Below are 14,109 nucleotides of genomic sequence, written 5' to 3'. Positions count from 1 at the left end.
ACTTCCTTTTCTTGTTCCTGATCTCAGAGGAAAAGTTTCAACCTATTGTCATTGTGTATGGTGTTAGCTGTGAACTTCTCATATATGGCATTTATTATGTTGGAATGTGCTTCTTCAAAGTCTAATTTATTTAGGGTTTTTATCATGAATGAACATTGAATTTTGTCATGTGTTTTTCTGCATCTATTGAAACAATAGATGGGGTGTCATATGTGTGTCATATGTTTTTCTGCATCTATTAAAAAAATTCTCTCCTTTTGTTCTATTAATGCGATGTATCATATTGACTGATTTGCATATGTTGAACCATCCTTACATCTCAGGAATAAATCCCACTTGATTATGATAAATTGTTATTTTAGTAGTGCTGAATTTGGTTTGCTAGTTTTTTATTGAGAAATTTTGCATCTGTATTCATCAGAGATACTGGCTTGTGATTTTCTAGTAGCATCCTTTTCTGATTTTGGTATCAGGATAATGCTAGCCTCATAAAAAAAGTCTGAAAGTGTTCCCTTCTCTTTAATTTTTGGAAGAACCTGAGAAGGACTGATGTTAATTCCTCTTTAAATCTTTGGTAAAATTCACCAGAAAAGTCATCTGGTCCTGGGCTTTTCTTTTACTGAGAGATTTTTGTTTACAATTCAATCTCCTTACTAGTAATTGGTCTATGTAGATTTTCTATTTCTTCCTGATTCAGTCTTGGTAAGTTGTGTATTTTTAAGAATTTTTCCATTTCTTCTAGGTTGTGCACTTTTTTGGCCTATAATTGTTCATAGTAGCCCCTAATGGACTTTTGAATTTCTTTGGCATCAGTTGTCATATCTCCTTTTTCATTTATAATTTTGTGTATTTGGGTCCTTTCTCTTTTTTCCTTGGCTAGTCAAGTTAAGATTTTGCCAATTTTGTTTATTTTTTCAAAGAACAATTCTTAGTTTGTCGATCATTTCTATTGTTTTTCTGTTCTCTCTTTATTTTTGCTTAATCTTTATTATTTCCTTTCTTCTGCTAACTTTGGGCTTAGTTTGCTTGCTCCCCCCCCCCGCCCAATTCCTTAAAGCATAGAGTGAGTTCATTTATCTGGGATCCTCCTTGCTTTTTCTTTTTCTTAATTTAATTTTATTTTTTTTCAGTGATCCAAAATTCATTGTTTATATACCACTCCCAGAGCTCCATGCAATACGTACCCTTCTTGCTTCTTAATGTAAGCATTTGTTGCTATGAACTTTCCTCTTAGAACTGATTTGGTGCAACCTACAGATTCTAGTATATTGTGTTTCCATTTTCATTTGTCTCAAAATTCTTATTTTTATTTCCCCTTTAATTTCTTCTTTGAGCCATTGATTGTTCAGGAGAATATTTGTTAATTTTCATTTGTTCATGAATTTTCCATTTTTTTTTCTTATTATCAATTTCCAGTTTCATGCCACCATGGTCAGAGAAGTTAATGACATGATTTCAATCTTCTTGAATATGCTAAGACTTGCTTTGTAGCCTATGATAAGGTCTATCCTAGAAAATGTCTCATGTGTGCTTGAAAAGAATATACATCCTGCTTCTTTTGCATAGAAGGTCTGTAAATATCTGCTAGGTCCATTTTGTCTATTGTTTTGTTCAAATCTGCTGTTTCTTATGGATTCTCTGTCTGATCAGTCCATTGTTGAAAGTAGGGTATTAAAATCCCCAACTATTACTACATTATTGTTTATTTCTCCTTTTAGCTGTTTTTGGATTAAATACTTTAGGTGTTCCAATGTTGGGTGCATTAATTGTTATACCTCCTTGACAAACTGATCCTTTAATCATTACATAATCACCTTGTCTCTTTTTACCACTTTTAGTTTAAAGTCTATTTTGGCTGAAAAAGCTATAGCTACTCCTGCTTTTTTGTTGTTGTTACTATTTGCTTGAAATGTCTTTTCCTTTCTCTCAACTTTTAGTCTTTGTGTGTATTTAAGGCTAAAGTGGGTCTCTTATAGGCAGCATATTGTTGTATCTTGCTTTCTTACCCAGTTACCCATTCTCTGTCTTTTGATTAGAGAAGTTAAACTATTTATATTTAAAATAATCATTGATAGGTAAGGACTTGTTATTGTCATTTTGTTCATCGCTTCTCGGTTGTTTTGTAGATTCCCTTGTTTCTTATTTCTAATCCTGCTGCTTTTTTTGTGTGTTTTGATATCCTTTGGTGTTTTGATGGTCTTTTGCTTTGACTTCTGTATCATGTTCTTTTGTATAGTTATTACAGGCTTTTCCCTTGGGGTAACCATGAAGTTCGCAGAAAATAAACATACAACACCTACTTTTAAACTGATAATAACTTTATTTCAATAAAATTCATAAACTCTCAATTTTACTTCTCCTCCCCATATTTTAAGTCCCTGTCATTACAATTTTCATGTTTTTTTATACTGTGTTACTAATACTGTTTACTGTAGTTATGGTTATTTTTACTACGTTCACTTTTTTTAACTTTTAAACTGGAGTTATAAGTAAATTATGCACCACTATTACCATACTGCAGAATCTTAACGATGACTACATATTTACTATTATAAATGAGATTTATGTTACCCTGTAGGTTTTTATGATGTAATTAGCTTTCCTTTATTTCCAGTCAAAGAAATCCCTTTAGCATTTCTTGTAAGGTAGACATGGTGGTAATGAAGTCCCTCAGCTTTAGTTTGTTTTGGAAAGTCCAGAGTTCTTAGTAAGAGATTCTAGGCCCTTCCTGGTCAGGTTCCAGCTTTCCTGTCTGACTTAATCCTTCATGACTACTTTCTCCCACCCCTAGCACTCTCTATATTCCAGTGCTAGAGTAACATCTTCTTTCTGGGCCTTTACACACTGCTTCTCTCCTTAACTCCTCTCATTCTTCAAGTCCAACTTAGGTCATCTGTATCCTTCTTATAGCTTGAATGGTCCACCTACATGCCACCATCACTTGGTTAAAAAAAAAAAAAAAACCCAGCCCCTGTTACATCCATAAATAAATACTACTTATCGAGTACCCCTGATGTATAGGTGATGTACTTATATCACCTCTTTCAATTATGACAATAGCTGTGTAGTGTATACTATTATACCTATTTTCCAGAAGCAGAAAGCAAATCTTAGAGAGGTTTAGTAACTTACCTAGATAGTATATTAAAGAACTAAAACTTACTTCAAAGTCCACCTAGTTTTGTACATGACACTCTGAACTATTCTTATAAACAAGTGCCTGATTATAAACCCCATAAGTGCAAGTACCATAATAAGCATCTTAACATGATCTCCTCATCATACAATATAGTGCCTGGCTTATAATAAGTACACAATAAATATTTGTTGAAAGAATGATCTTTTGTACAGTATTTCCCCATCATTTGTGAACTCCTTGACAATATTAGTCATCTTCATATGCTGAGGTACTAGTGCAGTGTTTGTTGAAAGAATAAATCAATACACTGCATATTCTCCCTCCCTCTCTCTCTCTCTCTCACACACACACACAGTAGTTTTTGATTGTTCATGCAGGGCATTGAAAACATACCCTGCTGCTGGTTTTGGTATCATTACCCAAGCAGATCACAGATTTTTAAAGTCAAGAACCATAACTCCCAGTCTGGGATCTCTCTATATTCGTTTGCACACTTGGTAGATACTTGATGCTTTAAAAAGCTGCTTTTGTTGCTCCTCTTGTTGCCTCAAGAAGAAAAAGAGATGAATCTGTTCAGTGGACTGTACAAAAAGCTTACATATCATTTGCTTGAGTAACTCTGGTTTATCCCTTCAAGTGAGACACATGTTTGGCTGTGCAGATTTGAAAGCCATCCGACACGGACTGGCCTAAATGATACACTGGCACTGACAGGAATTCTGCCAGGTTGTAAGCTCTGTGGTTTCCTGTGATGGGAGCATTCCAGAAAAAGCTATACCTGTTCCTCAGAGCTAGTGGGGACCAGGATATGGGTGAGAGAAGAGCATTAACATTTTACGTCTGGAAATTAGAGGTTTTGGCATCCCAGGGAAAAAAAACGATGTGGCCTTTTCGAGGCTACAGGAGCTGCTGCCAAATGTCTTTCCCCTTGAAACAAAAACTGTGTTCAAGTCTAGATAATTACCACTGAGCTGTGCCAAGCCCAGAAATCCTTCTCAGCCAAGCAGCCCCACAGGGAGTTGAAATTTACATTTATAATCACTTATCTTCCAAAAAAGTTAGTTTCTAGGACCAAGCTTCACACATATAACCTCGGGGTTAGATCTAGTTGAGTCCTGAGGCTGCACCTCCCATATCAACCAAGGAAAACCATGTAAGAGAAAGACAGCTTTTTTTCCCTTTCTCATTAATAGAAGATGTTTGGAGGGGAAATATTGAAAGAATAGAACAGCTAAAATATCAGAAGCAGGATTGCTTTTGTAGTACTAAGTCTCCTGTTTTTCTGGAATTTCATAATCCCAGAGATGAGCAGGCTGTTTTTTCATCTATCTCCAGAGGACTCTCATTGACTCAAGAGAGACACAGTCCTCAAATCCATCTGATCCCCTTTGCATATCTGAGCAGAATCAAAACATGCAGAGCCCCCAAATATTAGGCCAAACAACAGAAGTAGCCAGGCAACAGATACTTAAAAAAAAAAAATTAAATCGCTTGCCTTTTCTTTGGATAAAGGCACAGCCTTTATTGTCACTGAAAACATCCATTGATATTATTCATGTCTGATTAATTCAGAGTAAGTCCCAGTTTTCTGTTTTTGATCCCCTTGGTTTATGAATTCAGAATCATTAACTATGTGTCAATGCCTTATGCTTTTATTTTCTTTTCTCCCTGGAAAAATTAATGTCAGTGTCTGTTGATTTATCCATCTTCCCTCAGAAAATGTACTAAAAAACAAACAAACAAACAAACAAACCAAGAAGATTCACAATAGAGATATCTGATCATAGTGTGAATAGTGGGTGGGGTGGACATTGGTAGTTAGATAAAATGGGAGCCCAGGGAGCATTTGGCTCTCAGCCTTGTCTTCCTATTGGGATTCATCAATAGTGGAAAAATAATTTAATTGCCCCTCCCTCCTTCTTTAAGTGTGACAAGGGTAATATATTACTGCCAAACCTTGTGAAAACATTAAGAAACATCATTCCAGCTGTTAGAGTCAATGAGAAAAGCCATGAGTCTTGTCAAGTCCTTTTGCTACTTCACAGCATAAAACTGTCACTTCATTAATTACATGAGCGTGTTGCCACGCGACTCCAGGACGCTCACTCTTCATCACTGATCTTTGTCAATTTTGGTGATAAAACAGCAATTTTATAATCCCCCCTCACACATTAGTAACTGTTTTATGATGGAATTTCAGTTTCCTGGTGCACTTGATTAATCAGTCTGGGGAGGTCTTAAATAGATGTATTAGGAGTTTAATTAAAAGGCAGGGTGAAAAAAAACTAAAAGGAAGACAGTTCAAAGAAAACAAATTCAAGTGACTATGCAATAAAATGTATCTATATTCTGGGTAATCAGTTGATTATATGCATCTTAGGCTAAAGGCAGACAAATAAACTCATGGAAGGAGGAAGCACCATAGAAATTTCATGTTCTGTCCACAAGATTCCAAAAAAGCAGAGGTTTTTAATTGTCTACTGCTCGCATCCCCACCATGCACCTGCCAAAGCCTCCTACTACCACCACTGGCAGTGACTCAGGTGGCTCAAGAGCTCCTTTGGAACTCTATATGTGGCACCTGGTGATAACCCTTCTTGTGTGTCTTGGCAGCAAGAACTGAGCTCTCTTTCTTTCAAGCTATGAAGAGATTCCATAGGAGATTTTAAAGTAATCTGATATCTCTCCTGGGTATTGGGATCTCAAGTATTAAGAGGGTATGCATTAGACACTTCTAGGTATAAATGAAACTGAACACAAATAAATTGGCTCCTTCACTGAATACAAGCTGGTGATGAAGAGGAGCCTACTGAAATAGGAAGAGAAACGGGTTCTGGTTCTGGCTCTTCCACCGGCCACAATGATACCTTTGAATTAATTAATTAATCAACTGTGTAATTTTAGACAATTGTTTTCATCTCTCTCTGCTTCAGTTTTCTCATTGATAAGACCTCTACTGTCCTTTCCATCTCAAACATTCTTTAACTTTCTATGCTATGTCTTGATTCCCTCTCCTGGTAACCCCCTCCCCTCCCCAGTCCTCCAGCCCATTCCTCCCCCTGCCCTCAGCAGTGTGGCTTTGAAAAGTGCTGTTAGACCCCGAGAGGTAAAGGGGTGTGTGTGAGGAAGTACACTTCAACTAAAAAAAAAATGTAAAGACAATCTTACTAACAAAATTAACCATAGGATCCAGCAGGCGGTACTACCACACTCTAAAGTTAAATTATATATTGCCATAAAAGCAAACCTCAAATACAAACAATAACAATAACAAAACATCAAGATGAGTCTAAGAAAAGACTATTATAATACCTAGGTTAAAAGTGAAGGACACATGGGGCGCCTGGATGGCTCAGTGGGTTAAGGCCTCTGCCTTCGGTTCAGGTCATGGTCCCGGGGTCCTGGGATGGAGCCCCGCATCGGACTCTCTGCTCAGCGGGGAGCCTGCTTCCTCCTCTCTCTCTGCCTGCCTCTCTGCCTGCTTGTGATCTCTGTCTGTCAAATAAATAAACAAAATCTTTAAAAAAAAAAAAGTGAAGGACACATAATTCAAGCAGCTGTAAAGAAATATCAGAGAATCTTTTTAATCATCTAAGTGGGTATAATATAGGATCCATATTAGCAGCCAAATCCTGTGAGCCTTTGGATAGAAAGTTGATAATTTTGACTAATCTTACCCCAACAATAACCAAGAAAAACATATCCCACAGTTTGCTTGACAGGAAGTATGGTTATCAAGCATCAGTGCATTTCCATGGTACTTGTTACTAAGGTACTTATCTCCTCTCTTCATCCTTATACTCTGCTCTCTGAGAGGTCCTGCAGAGTAATTGTTTCCAGCCCTAAGTGGTCTTGTTATATATGATTTTAAAGGAACTCAGATGTACAGAATTGGATCAGTTATAATCTCTAGTGCATGACAACCTATCATCAGTAATCCATATATAACATTACTTTAGTTATCTATCAATTTTAATAATATTATAAAGAATAATGCACCATGAAACTCAGAAATTCTAACTCTGACAATATCTTTTGTCTATTTATATACTTATCCCAATCCTGTCTTCCACCCCAACAAATCCCAAATTTTTGTTACTTATTTTCCTTAATATCTAATAGACTTAGAACTATGTATGAACTATGTATGAAACAATCTATCATTTAGTTTATTTGTCTGAATTTTGTAAAAGAATATTTAAACTGTTTGAAGTCTTCTGGAATTTGATTTTTTCATTCCCATTAAGTTAGTAAGAGTCATTCATGTCATAGTGGATACATGAGGTTGATTTCATTTACTGCTCTGTAATATTCTATTGTTTGAATATACTATAATTTTTCACTCTTTTAAAATTGTTTTTAGGTTTTTACTATTATGAAAAATAATATGCAGATCTATGCAATGATTTCTCTTGAGTACATACCAAAAATTGAATTGCTGGATTCTGAAGTGTGGAACTGTCCAATTTTCCAAGATAATGCTTTATTTTTCCAAAGATCTTATACTAATTTATGCTCCTATTAGCAACTGATAAAAGATACTATTGACCTGCATGCTTTTTAGTACTTGCCATCTTTAGAAATCTAAAATTTTTATCAATAACATGTGTAAAATGTGTTATGACATTATGGTTTTACTTTGCATTTCCCTCATCAGTGATCAAGTTGAATAACCTAAATATGGTTATTGCCCATAAATATATTCTCTTCTGTGAAGGGATAATTTTCCATTTTTAATATTGTATTTTAGAAGTTCTTTATCCACTAAATAGATAGTGACAAATCTTTGTCAACTGTAGGTGTCAATTTCCTAATTATTGTGTTTTCTTTTTCTACTTTCTTTAAGCTTTCTTTTGATTATCAGAGGTTTTCATTTTTATCACAAATTTATCTATCTTTTTTATGGTTAATAGTTTTGATATCTTTTTTTTTCTAAAGATTTTATTTATTCATTTTACAGACAGAGATCACAAGTAGGTAGAGAGGCAGGCAGAGAGAGAGAGAGAGGAGGAAGCAGGCTCCCTGCTGAGCAGAGAGCCCGACATGGGGCTCGATCCCAGGACCCTGGGACCATGACAGAGCCACCCAGGCACCCCTAGTTTTGATATCATTTTAAAGAAAAACTTTCTTACCTGGATTATCTATGAAGATTCTACTTTTGGTAGTTGATTCTTCAATGCTTCTGAAGTTGCTTAGTTTGTATAGTATGAGACATACATCCAATTTCCTAGCCAGTAAAATAAAATAGGAAGAAGAAGTAAAGTATAAGGTATGGAAAGGAAGAAAAAAATAGATAATATGATTATTCAGAGAAAACCCTAAAGATTCAACAGAGAATTATTATAGAAATATATTATAAAATATGTAAACACGATAAATTTATAAATAACAGGACTATTGCATGGTTTGTAAAAAGACAGAACATGGGGCACCTGGGTGGCTCTGACTCTTGGTTTCAGTCAGCTCAGGTCATGATCTCCATGTCCTAGGATCCAGTCCTGCTCAGTAGGGAGTCTGCTTGGGATTCTTGCTCTCACTCTCCTTCTGCCCTTCCCCCTGATTACCATAAATAAACTAATTAATTAACTAATCTAAAAAGAAGAAAAAATGAAAGGCAAAATAAAAAACTCTATTGCATTTCTATGTATCAGCAGCAAGTAATAAGAGAATGTAAAATTTTAAATAAGATAGTACCTAGTAAGTAATACTGTAAAATATTTAGGAATAATCTAACCAAATATCTATAAGGTTTAGGAGTGCAAATTTATAAACTTCCATTGAGAGACATTCCAGAAGACCTAAATAATTGGAAAGAGGATCATGTTTATGGCAGAAACATATAATGGAGACACTAACACACCCCAAATTGATCATGGACTCACTGTAACTCCAGTCAAAATTCTAACTGGACTTTGAGGCTTATTCTTAAATTTCTGTGAAGCTGTGAAGGGTCAATAATAATCAGAATAAGTCTAAAAATAGCTAAGAGAGAAGACATGTCTTGGCATATATTCGGCTTTATGATGAAACTATTATAACTGAAACAGCACTCATTAATGAAGAAACAGACAAATTGGTGAGTGGCATTGAGAGCCCATAAAAAGGCCAATATACACATGAAATTTTGAAAGATGATGCAAGTAGCATAGCAGATCAACATGTAAAGGGGGATTATAATAAAAATGGAACTGGAAAAGTTATTATAATGCCTGTGGGTAGAAATTGGTTAAATACCACTTATACAATCAACTGGTACTTATTAAAATGGTACTTTAAAGTTCACAGGCTTGTCTTCATTAATAACAAGCTCCTGTAAGTCTTCCTTTTGAAGAAATATCTGAATGTAACAACAGGGCTGGATTAAGATCTGTAAGAGCATAGCTTGAACAATAACAGAAAGTCTCTATTTCCCTTTCAAGAAGAATAAAGCTGGTTAACTGGAAGCTTTCAAACTAGTGAATGAGAGATACACTTTGAGACCAAGGTTGAGGTCAAAAAGAGAGGCTGAGGAGAGGAGCAAGATGGCAGTGGAGTAGGAGACCTAAATTTAGTGGGTCCCAGAAATTCAGCTGGATAGTTATCAAACCATTCTGAAAACCTACAAACTCAAAGGAGATCGAAGAGAAGAAGGGCATCAATTCTATGAACAGAAAAGTGACCACTTTCTGGAAGGTAGGATATGCAGAGAGGTGAATCCAGGTGATACATGGGAAGATAGACCATGGGGGGAGGGGCTGGCTCCTGGCAAGTGGTAGAGCAGTGGAGCACAAAATCAGAACTTTGAAAAGTCTGCTCCACTGAAGGACATCATTCCAGAGGCTAAGAAGGGGGTTGAGCCCTCACAGGGACAGTGTCATCTCAGGACCCTTGGGAGTCACAGAAAGATGGGGGAGTGTCTGACAGTGGCAGAGCTCCCAGATATTAGAGTTGGGAGGCCAGCTGCAGAGATGGAGCCAAGGAGGGGGCTCTCAGCTTGGGGTTACCTTAAACCAAATTCCGAGGCAGAGTCAGGCCACAATTCTTCTAGTGGGGACCTATCAAGCAGCAGATCCAGGGAGACTCCACTTCCTCCTCTGGGAGGAGCTATGCGGGAGCATGCTGTGGGAATCTACTGGGTTTGGAGACTCCAAATGGGGCTGTGCACCATAGATAGAAATGCTCAGTCACAGGCAGCATGACACGGAGTGCAGCCGGAGACCAGGGAGATGGGAGGGATTGACTGCTTTTCTCTGAGGGTGCACTGAGGAGTGAGGCCCCAAACTCTTGACTCCTCCTGGCTGGAAATTTGGAGGTCACCATCTTCATTCTCCTCCTCCAAAGCTGTATGGAAAGCATTCAGGGAATAAAACCTACCGAGAGCGAACCCGAATGAATTACTTAGCCTGGCCCCTAGCAAGGGTGGTACAATTCCACTTTGGGCAAAGACATTTGAGAATCAGGGCAACAGTCCCTTCCCCCAGAAGATCAGGAAGAACATCCAGCCGAGACCACGTTCACTGATTAATGAGAACTTCAGAACTCCAGAGCTGGGGGAAATACAGCACATAGAATTCATGGCTCTTTTTCCCATGATTTTTTAGTCTTTCAAAGATAATTTTTTTAAATTTTTGTTATTTTTTTCTTTTTCTATTTTTTGAATGTTTCCTCTTCCTTATTTTAACCTATTTTAAATATCTTATTGGGGTGCCTGGATGGCTCAGTGGGTTAAAGCCTCTGCCTTCGGCTCAGGTCATGATCCCAGGGTCCTGGGATCAAGCTCCACATCAGGCTTTCTGCTCGGCAGGGAGCCTGCCTCTCCTCTCTCTGTGCCTGCCTCTCTGCCTACTTGTGATTTCTGTCTGTCAAATAAATAAATAAAATCTTTTAAAAAAATTTTTATCTCATCAAATCCTTTTAAGAAATCTTTTTAAATTTTCATTTTTACAGTCAAATTCTATCCCTTCATTGTATTTAACCCTATTTTTTGTATATGCGTTTTTCTTTCTTTGAAATTTTGGGATAGAGTTTCTTCAAACAGACTAAAATATACCCAAAATCAAGTGTTTGGCTCTGTTCTATTCACCAGCCTAATCACATATCTCTTTCTCTCTTCTCCCTCCAGTTTCAGGTCTCATCTGATTTGGTTAGTGTCTATTTTTCTGGGGTCATTGTTACCCTTTTAGCATTTCATTCTGTCATTCATCTATTCTACTCTGGACAACATGACAAGGTGGAAAAAGTCACCTCAAAAAAAAAAAAAGAAAGAAAAGAACAAGAGAGTACTGACTGCTAGGGACCTAATCAATATGGACATTAGTAGGATGTCAACTAGAGTTCAGAATGACAATTATAAAGATGCTAGCTGGGTTTTGGAAAAAAAAAGCATAGAAGATACTAGAGAATCCCTTTCTGGATAAATAAAATCTCTTTCTTGATAAAAAACCTAAAACCTAACCAAGTTGAAATTAAAAAAGCTATTAATGTGGAGCAATAAAAAATGGAGGTTCTTACTGCCAGGATAAGTGATGCAGAAGAAAGAATTAGTGATATAGAAGACCAAATGATAGAGAATACAGAAGCTTAAAAAAAGAGAGGTAAACAACTACTGGACCACAAGGGGAGAATTCAGGAGATAAGTGATACCATAAGATGAAACAGAATTACAATAATTGGGATCCAAGAAGAAGAAGAAAGAGAGGGTTAGAAGGTATATTGGAGCAAACTGTTCTAATTTTGGGAAGGAAACAAGCATCAAAATCCAGGAGGCACAGAGAACCCCCTTCAAAATCAATAAAAATAGGTCAACACCCCATCATCTAATAGTAAATTTACAAGTCTCACAGACAAAAAGAAAATCCTGAAAGCAACTTGGAACAAAAGGTCTGTAAACTATGATGATAGTAATATTAGACTGGTAACAGACCTATCCACAGAGACCCGGAAGGCCAGAAAGGACTTGCATGATATATTCAGATCACTAAGCCAGAAAAATATGCAGTCAAGAATGCTATATCCAGCCAGGCTGCCATTGAAAATTGAAGGAGAAATAGAAAGCTTCTGGGATGCACAAAACTAAAAGAATTTGCAAACACCAAACCATCCCTACAGGAAATATTGAAACAGGTCCTCTGAGCAAAGAGAGAGCCTAAAGGTAACAGACCAGAAAGGAACAGAGACAATATACAGTAACAGTCACCCTCAGGCAATTCAATGGCACTAAATTCATATCTTTCAATAGTTACCCTGAATGTAAATGGGCTAAATGCTCCGATCAAAAGACACAGGGTATCAGAATGGATAAAAATAACAAGACCCATCAATATGCTGTTTGCAACTCATTTTAGACTCAAAGAAACCTCCATATTTAAAGCAAGGGATGGAAAACAATTTACCATGCTAATGGACATCAAAAGAAAGCTGAGGTGGCAATCCTTGTATCAGACAAATTAGATTTTAAACCAATGACTATAATAAAAGATGAGGAAGGACACCAAATCATACTTGAAGGGTCTGTCCAATAAGGAGATCTAAGAGTTTTAAATATCTATGCCCCTAACATAGGAGGATATGTAGTTTATAACATATGCCCCTAACATAGCCAATTATATAAAACAATTAATAACAAAATCAAAGATACACATCAACCATAGTACAATAATAGTATGGTATTTTAATGCCCCTCCTCACTGAAATGGACAGATCATCTAAGCAAAAGCTCAACAAGGAAATAAAGTTTTTAAAAGACACAGAACCAGATAGACATCACAGATATATTTAGAACATTCCATCCCAGAGCAACAGAATACACATTCTTCTCTGGTGCACATGGAACATTCTCCACAATAGATCACATCCTGTGTCACAAATCAGGTCTCAGTTGGTACCAAAAGATTGAGATCATTCTCTGCATAAGTTCAGACCACAATGCTTTGAAACTTGAATTCAACGACAAGAGGAAAATTGGAAAGAACTCAAATACATGGAGGCTAAAGGGAATCCTACTAAGGAATGAATGAGTCAACCAGGAAATTAAGGAAGAATTTAAAAATTCATGGAAACAAATGAAAATGAAAACACAACTGTTCAAAGTCTTTGGGAAGCAGCAGAAGCAGTACTAAGAAGAAAGCATACAGCAATGCAAGCCTTTCTCAAGAAACAAGAAAAGTCTCAAAAAAAGAAAGATAGATAGATAGATCAATCTCAAGTATACAATGTAACCCTACACCTAAAGGAGCTGGAGAAAGAAAAACAAAGAAAGCCTAAACCCAGCAGGAGAAGAGAAATAATAAAGATCAGAGTAGAAATCAATGAAACAGAAATGAAAAGATCAGTTGAACAGATCAATGGAAGTAGGAGCTGGTTCTTTGAAAGAATTAATAAGGTTGCTAAACCTCTGGCCACACTTATCAAAAAGAAAAGAGAAAGGACCCAAATTAATAAAATCATGAATGAAAGAGGATATATCACAACCAACAACAAAGAAATGTAAACAATTATAAAAACATATTATGAGCAACAATATGCCAGCAAATTTGACAATCTGGAAGAAATGGATGCATTCCTAGAGATGTATAAACTACAAAACTGAACCAGGAAGAAATAGAAAACCTGAACAGACCCATAACCAGTAAGGAGATTGAAGCAGTCATCAAAAATCTCCCAACAAACAAGAGTCCAGGGCCAGAAGGCTCCAAGAATTTATACCTTTTCTCCTAAAACTGTTCCATAAAAAAGAAATGGAAGGAAAACTTCCAAACTCATTTTATAAGGTAAGGCCAGCATTCCCTTGATTTTAAAACCAGACAAAGACCCCATCAAAAAAGAGAATTACAGACCAACATCCCTGATAAACATGGTTGAAAAATTCTCACCAACGTATTAGCCAACAAGCTCTAACAGTACATCAAAAGGATTATTTACTATGACCAAGTAGAATTTATTCCTGGGCTGAAACGTTGGTTCAACATCCACAAATCAATGTGATACAATAC

The sequence above is a fragment of the Lutra lutra genome, chromosome 2 (assembly GCF_902655055.1).
Source record: "Lutra lutra chromosome 2, mLutLut1.2, whole genome shotgun sequence".
NCBI classification, from domain to species: Eukaryota; Metazoa; Chordata; class Mammalia; order Carnivora; family Mustelidae; genus Lutra; species Lutra lutra.
The sequence above is the reverse complement of the archived record's forward strand: the minus strand, read 5'-3'. Positions refer to the sequence as shown.